At 44.2% G+C, this 15,901-nt stretch overlaps 1 protein-coding gene across 1 annotated transcript in view; it reads left to right on the forward strand.

Annotated features, from left to right (window-relative positions):
* LOC121393056 overlaps positions 1-15,901 on the forward strand; it is a 1,743,327-nt gene that overhangs the window by 1,717,241 nt on the left and 10,185 nt on the right. The gene's annotated exons all lie outside the window — the stretch shown is intronic.

The following is a 15,901-nucleotide window of genomic DNA, read 5'->3' on the forward strand; positions in this document are numbered from 1 at the left end:
AGTAGGCAGCCCAAACCTACATATGCAGGACAGTTTTCCAATGAACCACTTACACTGTGAGGGTCCCAGACGAATTTATGTCTGGAATTGTACCAAGTTGCTAATTCTCAGCCAAAAAAAAGGGATCACATTCTCAGCCAGTTAACTATAAGCCTGTTAGTCTGACATCGGTGATAGGAAAGCCGTTGGAGGAGAAATTAAGAGAAATTAAGAGATAATATTGGCTTTTTTTTAAAATAAAGAATCCATCCACTATAAGTAGGAGATAGGACAACGTTGGAATACACTGGAGATCTGGGCATCAAAAAGGCAACCGAGGTTTAACATTGATAAATGTAGAGTTATGCATTAGGGAAAAAGAGCTAGTTATTGTACACCAAATGGAATTGTGCTAAAGCTTATTTTTACTGAAAGGACTTTGCATCTCTGGGTAGTGTCAATCAGCCTCTGCAAAGGCTAATATAGAACATTCCTTTATACCCCTTGACATTGACCCAAGAGATGAGCGACTCTTTATAGGACCCTGGTAAGACCTCACCTTGAGTATAAAATACAGTTCTGGGCACCACTACATAGGAAGGATATTAATGAGCTGGAAGAAGTGCAAATAAACTAGTAAAAAAAATGGGACAAATACGTCACAACGAAAGACAACAAAGTTGGGGTGATTTTCTCTAAAGATAAGGAACTTTAAGGGGAACGTTTTAACTCCTTAAAAGTACCCTAGACTACACTATAGACCTATCGAAGCATGTCTTCTTAACACAGAGGACAAGTTTCTTACAGTGTTGGACTGGTGGGTCTGAGGGCCGCCATATCAAGGGCCCGCATTCACCAGCTCCGGGCCCCCGACTCCCCCCGCCAACATCAGGGCCCCCCTTCTGCAGCCGCCCACAAACCTGACTCCATCCCACCCTGACCAGCGTGTACCTGTGATTTTCTTCTAAAGGTCAGGGCGGGGAGAAATCGTCAGACAGGTGGGAGTGGATCTCTGGGCCCCACCGAGTTTTTTCCCGGTGTCCCACCGACCCAGTCCGACCCTGGTTGCTTATCAAGTAGACTGGACTGAAGGGATTTTGTTTTGGGGCAACACATATAGATCATCTCTGGTAGGGGTTGTTTTCACTGAAGAAGACGCTCTATCCGGAATACTTTATCTAAAAGCGGCTTCAAAGTCTCCATAGGCAAACAAAATATTCAGAACTACAATTTTTCTGTACAATTTAAACAAAACGTTATGGTCAATTGTGTTTATACATCTCAAACTAGTGAGGTCTGACTCAAAGGTTTGGTGCAAGTAGAACGAGAGCCTCATTAAATCCAAGACGTGAGGATCGGTCAAGGTTCCTATAGTTCACCTGCACTGTGTTATGTTTAATCAAACAGAAATAACTGCATTTTCAGCTTCATTTTTACCTGCACTGTTTTCTTCAATAACAAACTCCGATCTGAAACTGCAGCTTCGAATAATTCCCAATTTCTACATTTCCCCCTTCTGATACCCATGATGTCAATTCTAATGGACAATGCGAGTCATGTTATATAATAGACAGATGAGGATATCAGTCGTCCCTTGGAATGCGCTGGGCATCTTCTCTTTGGCACCGTTGTTCCAGCGCCCACGCAAAGGTAGGATTGACGTCAATCTACTGAGAAACAGATGGACCTGTCATTAGCACATCTAAGGCTTGTCAGATGGCTGCACCGCCGTCCCACCCACATGGGCTCATGGGAAATTTTCTTTCTCCAAGGTTACTGGTGGACCCTTTATAAAAGCCAATGCACTGCTGAGCATGGCCGCTAACACCACAGGGGGAAATTTGATTTACATTTAAATGATGGATCTGTTTATCCAGCACTTTCTTACTTTATATTGTCCTCCCATAGATGTGTGGTGAGTCATAGATGACATCTGAACCTGGTTTATCTCCACTTAAGTACTGAATTCATTGCATTCTGCGCAGCTTATCCGGTATCAGATATCACAGTGGTGGGTCAACAGCCCTAATGCAACACAAATGTCGGCCCCCAGGACAATGGCAATGTATTATTTCAGCAATATGTCTTGAAGAATGTGCTTCTTGCATGATATCTTCTCAGAAGTTCATAACTAGAACTATAGGGGTCATTTATGCAGGGTTGGACTGGGCCAGCAAAACTACATTGAAAAAACCTGTTGGCCCCGACCCGCTCCCTGCCTGAAGATTTGTGCGGCACAGGCCCAATTGCGTCCACAAGATTAGAAAGGCACACCACGTCAGGGATGGGGGCTGCGGTGGGGGGTCCGGGGCTGGTTCGTGGCTACAAAAATAGGATGTTGCGCTCCAAAGGGTGGAGGGGGGTTGCAGCAATGGACTGAGGGTGTTGGTTGGGGTGGGGGCCCAGAGGGCTTGCAGCTGGGGTGGGGGGCCCTAATGTAGGGGACTGAGGGTGTTGGTTGGGGTGGGGCCCCTAATGTAGGGGCCCCATTGGGCCCTTAATCCAACGCTGCAATTATGACCTTCAAGGCAGAATGTAAAGTGGAAAAAATGGCCACAAAACACAGGATTTTTGCTTATCCAGCATTAATGCAGGTTTTTGCACTCTGTTTTGTAGACACCCCCCTTCATGTCCCCAAACTTGCATGTAGGGTTGACACCCGGCCGGTATTTTACCGGCCTATCCAGTAAAACACCTGCCAATGCCGGGGCCGGTATTACAAATTAACCGGCTATCTAGCTGCCGGTAAATTTGTAATACTCCTAACAAAAGCCCTCGGCCGCCACCCAACCTGCTCAAAATCTATCTTTTTTTCTGTCTTCAGGCCAATCGCGCATTTAGACCCTGCCCCTTTATGGCATGCCACACCCCTTTCTACGTCCCGCCCGCCCCCTTTTATGTCACGGCCCGCCCATTTGCTCCCGCCCCAACCACCAGCCGGTAAGCATTGTTTTAAAAGGTGGCAACCCTACTTGCATGTCATCCAAATGTACAAGTTAGGGAGCTTCAGAGGGTGCAGGTCACAATGGAGCCCTGTCCTTACCAACTGTCCTATGGTAAACAATAAGGAGAGGGCTGGAGGGCTCACTGTATATTTTATCTGACACAGGGGGCACAGTGCAGCCTGGGGCAGAGCTCCCCACAAATAAACAATAAGGGGTATGATCTTGCACCTCTACTCATAGTAAATGACCCTTATGTCTCTTTAATGTTATGTGCCACAAGCATTATGTCTCCAGCAGTCTGTCTGTCTCTTAAAACCTGAAACATCATTTTTGTGAGAACATGATAAGGATGTCGTTCCAGCACAGGGAGAAAATATCAGATTGTGCTCCATGTTGGATACAGCGCAGTGATGCAGAGAAGTGATTTCCTATTCCACTTCAGCAGAGACTTATTCACTCTGACAAAAAGGCTAATAAGTTCACCTGACCTCCGAAACATTGGGAGAAGAATATGAATTTAGCCACATGTAACCAAAAGAGATAGGAAGGAATACAGTGTCTGACTGCTCTGGAACACAGATATGTACCATAGCTAGAGAGAAACAGATTCAGGAATAGAGAGAGAGAGAGAGACAGTCAGGTTCAGGAATATATATAGAGAGAGAGAAAGAGTCAGGTTCAGGAATAGAGAGAGAGAGAGAGAGAGAGAGTCAGGTTCAGGAATATATATATAGAGAGAAAGAGTCAGGTTCAGGAACAGAGAGAGAGAGAAAGAGTCTGGTTCAGGAATAGAGAGAGAAGGAGTCAGGTTCAGGAATAGAGAGAAAGAAAGAGTCAGGTTCAGGAATAGAGAGAGAGAGAACGAGTCAGGTTCAGTAATCGAGAGAGAGAGTCAAGTTCAGGAATAAAGAGAGAGAGAGAGAGAGTGCTAGGTTCAAGAAGAGAGAGAGTAAGTCAGGTTTAGAAATAGAAAAAGAGAGAAAAAGTCAGGTTAAGGAATATAGAGAGAGAGAAAGAGTCAGGTTCAGGAATAGAGAGAAAGAAAGAGTCTGGTTCAGGAATAGAGAGAGAGAGAGAGAGAGAGAGAGAGAGAGAGAGAGAGAGAGTCAGGTTCAGGAATAGAAAGAGAGTCAGGTTCAGGAATAGAGAGAGAGAGAGAGTCAGGTTCAGGAATAAAGAGAGAGAGAGAGAGTCAGGTTTAGGAATAGAGAGAGAGAGTTAGGTTCAGGAATAGAGAGAGAGAGAGAGTCAGGTTCAGGAATAGAGAGAGAGAGAGAGAGAGAGAGTTAGGTTCAGGAATAGAGAGAGAGAGTCAGGTTCAGGAATAGAGAGAGAGAGAGAGAGTCAGGTTCAGGAGTAGAGAGAGAGTCAGATTCAGGAATAAAGAGAGAGAGAGAGTCAGGTTCAGGAATAGAGAGTACATACAGTGCCATTGGCTGAAGCTTTATGTCTGCTTAAATGGAATTTAAACCAAATAAATATTTCTAAATGTCATTGCTACTGAAAGCAGTGTCTATCTGGCCATTTCTCTACTCCTGGCTTTGACTTCTGAAACAATGTTGCAAGTCAGTTGCTTCTATTACATTGTATCAAACATCAGAGTCACCAGGGCGGAGACTAGAAATGGCCGCAAAGATGCTGCTTCCAATAGCAGTGAAATGTACTCATAATGATAAAACCAGTTAGAATGAGGAATGAATGGCTATTGGGAAAATGCTTATAATTATATTTTCGTTCACTTGGCAACATTTTTAGATTTGGAATTTCATCCTCCTTTAATTGATGATAAGCACCAATCAGAAGTAGGAACCACCATAGAAGACAACCTGGAGAAAGTATGTTCTGCTGCTCAGTGTGTCATTTATTGAATGATCAAATAACAATGATTGATAAATTGATACAGGGTCTCAGAGATAATCACTTCCACTGCACAGGGCCAAATATAGGTAAATAAATAACTAACTTATTCTGTTCAACCTCATCATCCATTAAGCATAGTTACTCAATGGTAGAGATGTCGCGAACTGTTCGCCGGCGAACTTGTTCGCGCGAACATCGGGTGTTCGCGCTCGCCGGAAGTTCGCGAACGTCGCGCGACGTTCGCCATTTTGGGTTCGCCATTGTTGGCGCTTTTTTTTGCCCTCTCACCCCAGACCAGCAGGTACATGGCAGCCAATCAGGAAGCTCTCCCCTGGACCACTCCCCTTCCCTATAAAAACCGAAGCCCTGCAGCGTTTTTTCACTCTGCCTGTGTGTGCTGAAGAGATAGTGTAGGGAGAGAGCTGCTGCCTGTTAGTGATTTCAGGGACAGTTGAAAGTTTGCTGGCTAGTAATCGTTTTGATACTGCTCTGTTATTGGAGGGACAGAAGTCTGCAGGGGTTTGAGGGACATTTAAGCTTAGGTAGCTTTGCTGGCTAGTAATCTACCTTCTACTGCAGTGCTCTGTATGTAGCTGCAGTGGGCAGCTGTCCTGCTTCTGATCTCATCTGCTGACTGCTGCAATAACAGTAGTCCTTGTAAGGACTGCTTTTATTTATTTTTTTGTTGTTTTACTACTACTACTACTACTACTACTATAAGAGCCCAGTGCTATTAGTCTAGCAGTGTTGGGGAGTGGGACTGGTGTGCTAATCTGCTGCTCCTAGTAGTTCAGCAGCACCAACTTTAATTTTTTTTTTTTAATATTCATTTTTTTTTTATTTTACTTTTTTTTATTTTACTACCGCTGTAGTAGTGTATAAGTTGACCTTTTAGGCATTATTTGCCCTGTAGGCATTATTTGCACACTGTTTTCTTCAACCCGCCATCGAGCTGTGTGACCTTGTTCACATTCTGTCTAAATATCCATAATATTACCGTCTCCAGAAAAAACACCGGAGTCACTTTTTTCAAGCAGCCATAATATATTTTACGTAATCCGTATCCACCGCTGTAGTAGTGTATACGTTGGCCTTGTAGGCATTATTTGCACACTGTTTTCTTCAACCCGCCATCGAGCTGTGTGACCTTGTTCCCATTCTGTCTAAATATCCATAATATTACCGTCTCCAGAAAAAACACCGGAGTCACTTTTTTCAAGCAGCATTCATATATTTTACGTAATCCGTATCCACCGCTGTAGTAGTGTATACGTTGGCCTTGTAGGCATTATTTGCACACTGTTTTCTTCAACCCGCCATCGAGCTGTGTGACCTTGTTCCCATTCTGTCTAAATATCCATAATATTACCGTCTCCAGAAAAAACACCGGAGTCACTTTTTTCAAGCAGCATTCATATATTTTACGTAATCCGTATCCACCGCTGTAGTAGTGTATACGTTGGCCTTGTAGGCATTATTTGCACACTGTTTTCTTCAACCCGCCATCGAGCTGTGTGACCTTGTTCCCATTCTGTCTAAATATCCATAATATTACCGTCTCCAGAAAAAACACCGGAGTCACTTTTTTCAAGCAGCATTCATATATTTTACGTAATCCGTATCCACCGCTGTAGTAGTGTATACGTTGGCCTTGTAGGCATTATTTGCACAGTGTTTTCTTCAACCCGCCATCGAGCTGTGTGAGCTTGTTCACATTTTGTCTAAATATTGATAATATTATCGTCTCTAGAAAAACCACTTGAGTTACTTTTTTTCAAGCAGCATTCATATATTTTACGTAATCCGTATCCACCGCTGTAGTAGTGTATACGTTGACCTTGTAGGCATTATTTGCACACTGTTTTCTTCAACCCGCCATCGAGCTGTGTGAGCTTGTTCACATTTTGTCTAAATATTGATAATATTATCGTCTCTAGAAAAACCACTTGAGTTACTTTTTTTCAAGCAGCATTCATATATTTTACGTAATCCGTATCCACCGCTGTAGTAGTGTATACGTTGACCTTGTAGGCATTATTTGCACACTGTTTTCTTCAACCCGCCATCGAGCTGTGTGAGCTTGTTCACATTTTGTCTAAATATTGATAATATTATCGTCTCTAGAAAAACCACTTGAGTTACTTTTTTTCAAGCAGCATTCATATATTTTACGTAATCCGTATCCACCGCTGTAGTAGTGTATACGTTGACCTTGTAGGCATTATTTGCACACTGTTTTCTTCAACCCGCCATCGAGCTGTGTGAGCTTGTTCACATTTTGTCTAAATATTGATAATATTATCGTCTCTAGAAAAACCACTTGAGTTACTTTTTTTCAAGCAGCATTCATATATTTTACGTAATCCGTATCCACCGCTGTAGTAGTGTATACGTTGACCTTGTAGGCATTATTTGCACAGTGTTTTCTTCAACCCGCCATCGAGCTGTGTGAGCTTGTTCACATTTTGTCTAAATATTGATAATATTATCGTCTCTAGAAAAACCACTTGAGTTAATTTTTCAAGCAGCATTCATATATTTTACGTAATCCGTATCCACCGCTGTAGTAGTGTATACGTTGACCTTGTAGGCATTATTTACACACTGTTTTCTTCAACCCGCCATCGAGCTGTGTGAGCTTGTTCACATTTTGTCTAAATATTGATAATATTATCGTCTCTAGAAAAACCACTTGAGTTACTTTTTTTCAAGCAGCATTCATATATTTTACGTAATCCGTATCCACCGCTGTAGTAGTGTATACGTTGACCTTGTAGGCATTATTTGCACACTGTTTTCTTCAACCCGCCATCGAGCTGTGTGACCTTGTTCACATTTTGTCTAAATATTGATAATATTATCGTCTCTAGAAAAACCACTTGAGTTACTTTTTTTCAAGCAGCATTCATATATTTTACGTAATCCGTATCCACCGCTGTAGTAGTGTATACGTTGACTTTGTAGGCATTATTTGCACAGTGTTTTCTTCAACCCGCCATCTAGCTGTGTGTATTATCGTTTCCAGAAAAACCAACTGAGTTTTTGTTGTTGTTGTTGTTTTTTTAAAAATAATGCCAGGCAAAGGCAGGCCGCCACGCAGAGGCCGTGCTAGGGGCCGTGCTGCTATGCAATCCTGTGGCCCTAGCAAATTTCCCAGTTTTAAAAAGCCAATGACCCTGAACTCCCAAAATGCTGAAGAGGTAGTTGACTGGCTTACACAGCACACCCCATCCTCTACCGTTTCTAACTTTACCACAACATCCTCCTCATCCTCCACTGCTATGGCCACCCCACGTAACACTTCCTCCACCACCGGTGCCCCTTCTTCACTGGGGTCAGAGGAGTTATTTTCCAATGAGTTTCTTGAACTGAGTAATGCGCAACCATTATTGCCAGAAGAAGATGAAGGAGATGAGGACCTTACACCAGATTTAATTCTGGCAGAGAACACGATAGAGATGGACATAATGAGTGATGAGGAGGAGGTCCCCGCTGCTGCTTCCTTCTGTGATGTGTCAGAAGAAATTGATGCATCTGAGGAGAATGATGATGAGGAGATTGATGTTTTGTGGGTGCCTAGTAGAAGAGAGCAAGAGGAGGGTAGTTCAGATGGAGAGACGGAGAGTCAGAGAGGCAGTAGGAGAATAAGACTTAGAAGAAGCAGGGAGGACAGCCCGCAGGGATCAGCAGGGCAACAACATGTATCGGCACCTGTGTTCAGCCGGCCAACGCACCCGCCATTGCCGCCAATACCGCCAACTCCGCCAACTTCTACTGTTACCGCCAGATCGCACACTTCCAAAAAGTCAGCAGTGTGGGATTTTTTTAATGTGTGTGCCTCTGACAAAAGCATTGTAATTTGCAATGAGTGCAGTCAGAAACTGAGCCTTGGTAAGCCCAACAGCCACATAGGTACAACTTCTATGCGAAGGCACATGAGCGGCAAGCACAAAGCACTTTGGGAGCAACACCTCAAAGGCAACAGGCAAACTAAAAGCCACACTCCTTCTGGTCCAGCATCTTACTGCTCTACCTCTGCTCTCCTTGACCCGTCTGAACCACCCTCCACTCCGCCTTCCACCTTGACCACCTGTTCCCATTCCCAGTCATCTGCCACCAGCCAAGTTTCTGTGAAGGCCATGTTTGAGCGTAAGAAGCCAATGTCTGACTGTCACCCCCTTGCCCGGCGTCTGACAGCTGGCTTGTCTGCACTCTTAGCCCGCCAGCTTTTACCATACCAGCTGGTGGACTCTGAGGCCTTCCGCAAATTTGTAGCAATTGGGACACCGCAGTGGAAGGTACCCAGCCGCAATTTTTTTTTCTAAAAGGGAATACCACACCTGTACCAACATGTGCAGAGCCAAGTTACCGCATCTCTGTCACTTAGTGTTGGGCCAAAGGTCCATATGACTACTGACGCATGGTCCTCCAAGCATGGTCAGGGCAGGTATGTCACCTACACTGCCCACTGGGTGAACTTGGTAATGGCTGGGAAGCAGGGAATGGGTAGCTCAACAACAACAGTGGAGTTGGTGTCACCGCCACGGATTGCACGCGGTTCTGCCACCACCTCTACTCCTCCATCGCTCTCTACCTCGTCTTCTTCTTCTTCTTACTCTGCTGCTGGGTCCTCCTTCTCCTCCTCCACACCTGTGCACCCCCAGCTCCCCCTAGGCTATTCGACGTGCCAGGTACGCCGTTGTCACGCTGTCTTGGGGATGACGGTGCCTGGAAAGCAAAAACCATACCGGATCTGTACTCCTGTCATCTCTGCAGTCACAGGCCGATCGGTGGCTGACCCCACACCAACTGCAGATCGGAAAAGTGGTGTGTGACAATGGAAGCAATCTGTTGGCAGCGTTGAGACTAGGCAATTTAACACATGTGCCCTGCATGGCACATGTGTTAAATTTAATAGTCCAACGTTTTGTCTCCAAGTACCCAGGATTCCAGGACGTTCTCACCCAGTCCAGAAAGGTGTCGGCCCATTTCAGACGTTCCTACACAGCCATGGCACGCCTTGCTGACATTCAGCAGCGCTACAACATGCCAGTCAGGCGTTTGATTTCTGACAGCCAGACTCGCTGGAATTCAACGCTCCTTATGTTGGAACGTCTGCTGCAACAACAAAGGGCCGTCAACGAGTACCTTTTTGAACTGGGTGGTAGGACTGGATCTGCACAGCTGGGGATTTTTTTCCCCCGTTACTGGGTGCTTATGCGCGATGCCTGCAGGCTCATGCGACCTTTTGAAGAGGTGACAAATATGGTCAGTCGCACCGAAGGCACCATCAGCGACCTAATACCCTTCGCTTTCTTCCTGGAGCGTGCCGTGCGACGAGTGACAGATGAGGCTGTAGACCAGCGTGACGAGGAGCTGGAAGCGCACGATTTCTGGTCGGAATCACCAGAACGAACCCAGGCACCTGCTGCAACGCAGGGAGAGGTGCCAGAAGTGGAGTCAGAGGAGGAAGGTGGCTTTGTGGAGGAGGAGGAGGAGGACCAACAGGAGCAGGCTTCCCAGGGGGCTAGTGGTGACCTTTTGGGGACCCCTGGTCTTGTACGTGGCTGGGGGGAGGAGACCGTGGATGATGCAGTCCTTGATAATGAGGAAGCGGAGATGGATAGCTCTGCATCCAACCTTGTGAGAATGGGGTCTTTCATGCTGTCATGCCTGTTGAAGGACCCCCGTATCAAGAGGCTTAAGGAGAAGGACCTGTACTGGGTCGCAACGCTACTAGACCCTCGGTACAAGCATAAAGTGTCAGAAATGTTACCAACATACCACAAGTCCGAAAAGATGCGGCATTTACAAACCAGCCTGCAAAACATGTTGTACAATGCTTTTAAGGGTGATGTCACTTCAGGAACTCATCAACATTCCAGGGGCAGAGGTGCCAGTAATCCTGCCACGAGCACACCTGCAAGGACAAAGCCCTTTGGCCAGTCTGTAACGTCAGACATGCAAATGTTTTTCTGTCCAAGGCAGCGCCACAACCCTTCTGGATCCACCCTCAAAGAACGCCTCGACCGGCAGGTAGCGGACTACCTGGCATTAACTGCAGATATCGACACTCTGAGGAGCGATGAACCCCTGGACTACTGGGTGCGCAGGCTTGATCTGTGGCCAGAGCTGTCACAATTTGCCATGAACCTCTTGTCTTGCCCAGCCTCAAGTGTGCTCTCAGAAAGGACCTTCAGTGCAGCAGGAGGGATTGTAACTGAGAAGAGAAACTCGCCTAGGTCACAAAAGTGTCGATTACCTGACCTTTTATTAAAATGAATGAGGGGTGGATCTCGGAGGGTTACTGCACGCCGGAAGACTTGTTCTGACTTCTATGCAGCTGTCCTTCTCTTCAAGCCTCATGACTCCACACACAGCTGTCCTTTAGCGTCCTCCTCCTCCCTCCGCCACCGTTACAAACTAGGGTGCAAACCCTACTGGTTTAATTTTTCTGGCCTCTGTGCTTCAGTGGCTGCAACCAAAAAAACTGGGGCAAACAATGTCTACAAGGTCAACGTATGGCAAAAAATGACTATTTTCAGCATTTATATGGCATATTTTTTTCTGGCAACTGTGCTTCAGTGGCTGCGTCCAAAAAAATGCATATTTTCTGCATTTATATGGCATAATTTTTCTGGCAACTGTGCTTCAGTGGCTGCGACCAAAAAAATGCATATTTTCTGCATTTATATGGCATAATTTTTCTGGCCTCTGTGCTTCAGTGGCTGCAACCAAAAAAATTACTATTTTCAGCATTTATATGGCATAATTTTTCTGGCCTCTGTGCTTCAGTGGCTGCAACCAAAAAAATTTATATTTTCAGCATTTATATGGCATAATTTTTCTGGCAACTGTGCTTCAGTGGCTGCGACCAAAAAAATTACTATTTTCAGCATTTATATGGCATATTTTTTCTGGCCTCTGTGCTTCAGTGGCTGCGGCCAAAAAAACTGGGCAAACAATGCCTACAAGGTCAACGACGTTGACCTTGTAGGCATTGTTTGCCCAGTTTTTTTGGCCGCAGCCACTGAAGCACAGAGGCCAGAAAAAATATGCCATATAAATGCTGAAAATAGTAATTTTTGCCATACGTTGACTCAACGTATATGGCAAAAAATGACTATTTTCAGCATTTATATGGCATATTTTTTCTGGCAACTGTGCTTCAGTGGCTGCGACCAAAAAAATGCATATTTTCTGCATTTATATGCATAATTTTCTGGCCTCTGTGCTTCAGTGGCTGCAACCAAAAAAATTTATATTTTCAGCCATTTATATGGCATAATTATTCTGGCAACTGTGCTTCAGTGGCTGCGACCAAAAAAATGCATATTTTCTGCATTTATATGGCATAATTTTTCTGGCCTCTGTGCTTCAGTGGCTGCAACCAAAAAAAATTTATATTTTCAGCATTTATATGGCATAATTTTCTGGCAACTGTGCTTCAGTGGCTGCGTCCAAAAAAACTGGGCAAACAATGTCTACAAGGTCAACGATATGGCGAAAAATTACTATTTTCAGCATTATATGGCATATTTTTTCTGGCAACTGTGCTTCAGTGGCTGCCGTCCAAAAAAACTGGGCAAACAATGCCTACAAGGTCAACGTATGGCAGTTGTTTAAAGAGAACAGTAGATTACTAGCCAGCAAAGCTACCTAAGCTAAAATGTCCCTCAAATCCCTGCAGACTTCTGTCCCTCCAATACAGAGCAGTATCAAGCAGATTACTAGCCAGCAAGCTTACTATCATCTGTCCCTGAAATCACTAACAGCTCTCCCCCTACACTATCTCTTCCAAGCACACACAGGCAGATTTTTCAGATACATTTTTGCCCTTGATCCCCCTCTGGCATGCCACTGTCCAGGTCGTTGCACCCTTTAAACAACTTTAAAATCATTTTTCTGGCCAGAAATGTCTTTTCTAGATGTTAAAGTTCGCCTTCCCATTGAAGTCTATGGGGTTCGCGAACCGTTCGCGAACCGCTCGCATTTTTGCGCAAGTTCGCGAATATGTTCGCGAACTTTTTTTCCGACGTTCGCTACATCCCTACTCAATGGCAACTCCATCCAAATATTAAAAAAAGGAACAGTATTTGCCTAATGAAAGCAACTTTCTATGGTACATTAACAACCCATTCACATTGGTTTTACTTGTTAATGCAATTGCCTTCAAATCATTTGTACGTCCCTTTCTGTTCTCTGCTCTCCTCATCCTGACTACATGTACCATTAAAATATAGCAGCAGTCAGCTCTCCTCCAGCCAAGACTCTTATTTCCAAAATACCTTTACTCTTCTGTCATTCTTCTTCATTGGGCTTTTAATAACAGAACATGCAGTCCATTTAGGGCACTGGATTCTTGGATGGAGAAGAGCTGAAGAGGTCTACATGGTGGTCTGTTCAGAGTTAGGAAGGGGAAGAAGTATTTGTTTTCAGGTTTCCAAACAAAAACCATACATTTGAAAGATTTTCGTACAGATTTCGCCAGATGAAAAATTACACTCATCCCTAGTCAGGGTAGATTCTGTGATAGCTTGCTCTACGTGTGAGAGTCAAGGTGAGGGTAATTAGCAGAACAGTCAGTGGCTCCAATGAGCTGAGCAGAAGGGTAAGTAACCCGCCAGAATAGGGACTCAAACAGTCACGTTCAGGAATAGAGAGAGAGAGTCAAGTTCAGGAATAGAGAGAAAGTAAGTCAGGTTCAGGAATATAAAAAGAGAGTGAGTCAAATTCAGGAATAGAGAAATATAGAGAGAGTCAGGTTCAGGAATAGAGAGAGAGTCAGTTTGAAGAAAAAAAAAATATATATAGAGAGAGAGAGAGTCATGTTCATGAATAGAGAGAGAGAATCAGATTCAGGAATATAGAGAGAGGGTCAGGTTGAGGAATAGAGAAAGAGAGAGACAGGTTCAGGAATAGAGAGAGAGAGAGTCAGGTTCATGAATAGAGAGAGGGAGGGAGTCAGGTTCAGGATTAAAGAGAGAGAAAGTCAGGTTAAGAAATACAGAGAAAGAGTCAGGTTCAGGATTAGAGAGAGAGAGTCAGGTTCAGGAATAGAGAGAGAGAGTCAGGTTCAGGAAAAGAGGGAGATTCAGGTTCAGGAACAGAGAGAGGGAGAGCTAGGTTCAGGAATAGGGAGAGAGGGAGAGAGAGAGAGGGGAGGAGAAAGAGAGAGAGAGTCAGGGATAGAGAGATAGATAGATAGATAGAGAGAGAGAGAGTCAGGGATAGAGAGAGAGAGTAGGTTCAGGAATAGAAAGAGAGAGAGTGTCAAGAATAGAGAGAGAGTCAGGTTCAGGAACAGAGAGATTCAGGGATTTTGATTTTATAATTTCAGTGAAGTTTCCCAGTAAAATATTCAAGAACATAAATCCCAACATGAGTCACATCTATAGCAGTTTGTCGTGTAACTCACAGACACACAAAATCAATCCTAATACCCTTCTGTAATGTAATAAACTTTATCATGTGATGGTACAAGGCAAAAGGAATCACAAAATCATTTGTAACTCAATTGTGTAACACGAGCGCAACCTCAAAATCACTGCAAATTATTCAACGTCCAGAGATGGAAAAATAACTTGTAATTCACAATCCAAAGGTGATTGTCAGCGGAGTAACTCACGAGCAAACAGACAGATTTCTGGGATCATTTATAAACACAACGGAGTCTAAGCTAAATTAATAGTGTATCGATACTGTTAATTAATTTATACCTTTCCAGCAATGTAACAATACGATATTTTTTTATAAATAAAATAAAATAAAAAAACACAACCAGGTGACAAGAAAAATGACACAATTATTGGGAAGGTAATAAACAAGTTTAAACATCTGCACTAGAAAATGAAAGGGAAACAATGAGGAACTATTTCATTCTGACTAAACAGACACAAAGACAGACGTTCAGAAACTCACACCGACTTCAGCTTGTCTGCAAATATATTAGGAAAATATATTTATTTCTGTGTCATTTGGTTTATAAATTGCTCCACAGTCAGAGATAAAGTGGAACTGCACATGTAATATAGCCATATGGGAAGGGAGTGTGACTGTGGGATAGCAGGTATAGTAGGGAGAGATGGTGCCTATAGTAACAGTGGATAATAGTCTCTGGGAAGGGAGTGTGACTGTGGGATAGCAGGTATAGTAGGGAGAGATGGTGTCTATAGTAACAGTGGATAATAGTCTCTGGGAAGGGAGTGTGACTGTGGGATAGCAGGTATAGTAGGGAGAGATGGTGCCTATAGTAACAGTGGATAATAGTCTCTGGGAAGGGAGTGTGACTGTGGGATAGCAGGTATAGTAGGGAGAGATGGTGCCTATAGTAACAGTGGATAATAGTCTCTGGGAAGGGAGTGTGACTGTGGGATAGCAGGTATAGTAGGGAGAGATGGTGTCTATAGTAAACAGTAGATAATAGTCTCTGGGAAGGGAGGTGTGACTATGGGATAGCAGGTATAGTAGGGAGAGATGTGTCTATAGTAACAGTGGATAATAGTCTCTGGGAAGGGAGTGTGGCTGTGGGATAGTAGGTATAGGTAGGAGAGATGGTGCCTATAGTAACAGTGGAGTGTCTGGGAAGGGAGTGTGACTGTGGGATAGCAGGTATAGTAGGGAGAGATGGTGTCTATAGTAACAGTGGATAATAGTCTCTGGGAAGGGAGTGTGGCTGTGGATAGTAGGTATAGGTAGGGAGAGATGGTGCCTATAGTAAACAGTGGATAATAGTCTCTGGGAAGGGAGTGTGACTGTGGGATAGCAGGTATAGTAGGAGGATGGTGCTATAGTAACAGGGATAATAGTCTCTGGAATGGGGTGTGACTGTGGGATAGCAGGTATAGTAGGGAGAGATGTGTCTATAGTAACAGTGGATAATAGTCTCTGGGAAGGGAGTGTACTGTGGGTAGCAGGTTATAGTAGGGAGAGATGGTGTCTATAGTACAGTGGATAATAGTCTCTGGGAAGGGAGTGTGACTGTGGATAGCAAGGTATAGTATGGTGCCTATAGTAACAGTGGGATAATAGTCAAGTATGTGTCTATAGTAACAGTGGATATAGTCTCTGGGAAGGGAGTGTGACTGTGGGATAGAGGTATAAGTAGGGGAGAGATG

The sequence above is a fragment of the Xenopus laevis genome, chromosome 3L (assembly GCF_017654675.1).
Source record: "Xenopus laevis strain J_2021 chromosome 3L, Xenopus_laevis_v10.1, whole genome shotgun sequence".
Taxonomy (NCBI): domain Eukaryota; kingdom Metazoa; phylum Chordata; class Amphibia; order Anura; family Pipidae; genus Xenopus; species Xenopus laevis.